We start from the raw sequence: 2,962 nt of genomic DNA on the forward strand, positions 1-2,962 counted from the left end.
GGGAGGGCAGACCGAGACAGCGAGATAGAGTTTCGCTGTGCATTGAATCGGGTGTGATTGGCCGGCTTTATTCAGCGCGGAACCGGACACTGCAGTCGAATCACCGTAACGGGGATCACGGCATGACGGGTTGGGAATTGTGATAGGCATTGCACAGCAATAGCATCCGCCCAGGCTCAGCCTTTTTTTGTTTTCAATTAAATTGAACCTAAACCGACCCGAACCAATTTCTATTCTAGGACTGGCTCCACTGCCTGAAAATCCAAGTTTACGAATGTAGCACACCTGGAGGTATTACGTCAAAAGATTCACACACCTGCAGGTGTGCGACAACATATTCACACACGTGTAGAGGTCAGTGAAAAGCGATTCGTGCAATTGCCATGTACTCGCCCCCGAGACCCGGGAGACGCGTGGTCGAGCGTACCCGCACATAGCTAATAACACGTTAGCTAATGTGAAACTGGGTGCTCTACATTAGCTAACTTGGTCTGCCGTACGTTAGCCGAAGCATATGGCGAACCGTGTGATCATTTTTGCTTTCCATTTCTGCTGAATCAACAACCCGACCTCGGTCGCGGAGATGAATGACAGGCGGGATCGGATGGAGGCAGATGAGCGCCTCGCGTCTCGCGTCCCACGCGCCCTTCGGCGTGTTTGAGGGTCGCGCTCGGGGCCCCGCAATTGCAGCATCACGCGACGCGCCGCGGGCGCTGCGGTATGCGGGGCTGTTTGCTCAAGGCTATCTGCTCCGCACTCCACGAAAAAAAAAAGAGTCAGCTAAAATAGCTAACGCATTCACTAACATTGCCTTGGATCACAATATGAGCTCGCCTAGCTGATTCTTATAGCTAAGAAGGCTGACATATTAGCTTTCACAGCTAGTTGCTTTATTTTCTAGCAACTGTTATGACTAATTTTTTAGCTCTCTTTGCTAATAATTAGCTAGACAAGCTAAGATCCTAATCCAAAGGAATGCATTCGCTAATATAGCTAATTTTTTTTAGTGTGCTCCGCACGCGCTTGGCCCGCTTGGACACCACGCGCGTGCTCGGGGCGGGACAAAAGCCAACCCCGCGGCAGAGTAAAGCAGATGATGCACGGCTTACACTAGACGCTTTCATCTCTTCTGTGAACAGCCATCCACCATTATGAGAGACAGGGTGCAGAACAGCGGGAGTCGGGAATGAGCGCATGCAGTAATGATAATTTGCATGAAAAGGCGAATAAAAATGTGGTCGAGTGAAAATTAAAAAATGAAATAGAAATAAGAAACTAAATCAACGGCAAAATTCGCTGAGCTGAGAGCGAGCTTTTTAATACCCCTTTCTCCCTGCTCGCGCTTTGTTTCGTCACAGGGGCCCTGCCCGCCTGCCTGCCGCCCGGGCGCTTTTAGTCGACTCGGTGGCGCTGGCTCCTGGCTCTTTGAGTGACCTGAGAGAGAGAAAGTAGCGCAGGAAACTTGCAATATGAAGTGCGGAACATTTTAAATATACGGCTCTTTCAAGTTGAAGTCCATCTCCTATAGGCTATCGTTCATACTACCAAAACGTCGCTGGTCAAGTCAAGGGTCACAGTGTCTTGCACCAATGCGCGAGTGACCGGCTCGTCGGCCTTGTACTTACTTAGCGGCCCGGGCTCGACTGGCGTGGCGGGGCAAAGGGTAGGGTGGCAAGGACCGCATGAGCGCAAGGGCTTCTCATTAAGGAAATGGCACATTATAGCGGTAAACAACAGTGTGCCACGATGGGGGCACACACTCACTCAATGCGCCCCTTTCCCTTTATGGTCCCCCCCCCCCTCTCTCTCTCTCTCTCTCTCTCTCTCTCTCTCTCTCTCTCTCTCTCTCCCCACCTGCAGAGCAAAGCCCCGTGGTATCCTTCGCTCAGGGTATTGTTTCAGTGAAAGCCTCTTCCACGGCAGTGCCCCAGTGCCCGATGCCTATGCCATACATTGCGCCTCATACCGTCTTCTCGTATCCGCGCATCTTCTCTGATTTTCTGTTGTGTATAACGCTTTTCTCCATCTTCGCCCAGCACCCCCCCCCCCCCCCCCCCCCCCCCTCTCTCTCTCTCTCTCTCTCCCCCTCCCTATCGTGCCCTCTGCTGTCCTTGGTTATCAGTTTTCTCTCACACACAGACGCATATTCACCCAGAATAAAAATGATTGGTTATGAGAATTCTCGTGTGGTTGATTAAGAGACCACTATAAAATATGTCCGTGGCAATAACAACCATTCGTTATAGTCATTTATAGGAAATCAACTATAGAATCTTGAACAGTGCAACCAAGTTGGAGAAACTCTTGTTTTGTTTGTCACAGCCCCATCAACCTAATGTTCATGGTTGCTCCTGCAGGATCCTGGAGCTAACCACACTATGGCTGCTAAAGTTTTCATCCGCGTGGGTGTACACAGAGGAATATATTTTCTCAGTAGCCTTTTTCTACAATGTGTTTACAATGTGCATGGCAATGCTTTCGTTTATTCCGTCGAGAATCTCCCTTTACGAGCTAGTACAGTCTTTCAAATCACGTTGTTCGATTCATTGTCACGCTTTGTCGTCTTCGTCCCTTCTCGCATCATCCTGCATTTTAGGAAGATCCGATCTCATATTGTTGGCGTGTGTTGTGCGTGTGTGTGAGAGAGGGCGATCGTGAGGGGAAGGGGGTTACGGGCGGGGGTGGTGGTGATGGTGCGTCCATTTCCTCCCGTGGGGCTTGAGGCTGTGTGGCTTCGGATATGGGATGTTGAGGTGGATGGGGCTGGCTGGATTGCTGCTGTTGGTCCATCACCTCAGTTTGGCAGCGGGAGAGAACCCATCGGGAGCCATTCCCACATCTGGCGTCGACAGAATCGATCAGTCCGTTTGAGATGAGCTCTTGCGGCGTGTGGCTGTCTGGGATTCGGCCACCGTCCTAGAAATTAACGCATTTTCACAGTGGGTTTGAGCTTGGTTTTATA

At 50.7% G+C, this 2,962-nt stretch overlaps 1 protein-coding gene across 1 annotated transcript in view; it reads left to right on the forward strand.

Moving 5' to 3' along the window:
* LOC113209516 (small G protein signaling modulator 1-like) overlaps window positions 1-2,962 on the forward strand; it is a gene marked incomplete at its 3' end in the record, with an annotated part of 35,225 nt that overhangs the window by 23,024 nt on the left and 9,239 nt on the right. The gene's annotated exons all lie outside the window — the stretch shown is intronic.

The sequence above is a fragment of the Frankliniella occidentalis genome, unplaced genomic scaffold (genome assembly GCF_000697945.3).
Source record: "Frankliniella occidentalis isolate FOCC.00 unplaced genomic scaffold, Focc_3.1 Scaffold63, whole genome shotgun sequence".
Classification (NCBI taxonomy): domain Eukaryota; kingdom Metazoa; phylum Arthropoda; class Insecta; order Thysanoptera; family Thripidae; genus Frankliniella; species Frankliniella occidentalis.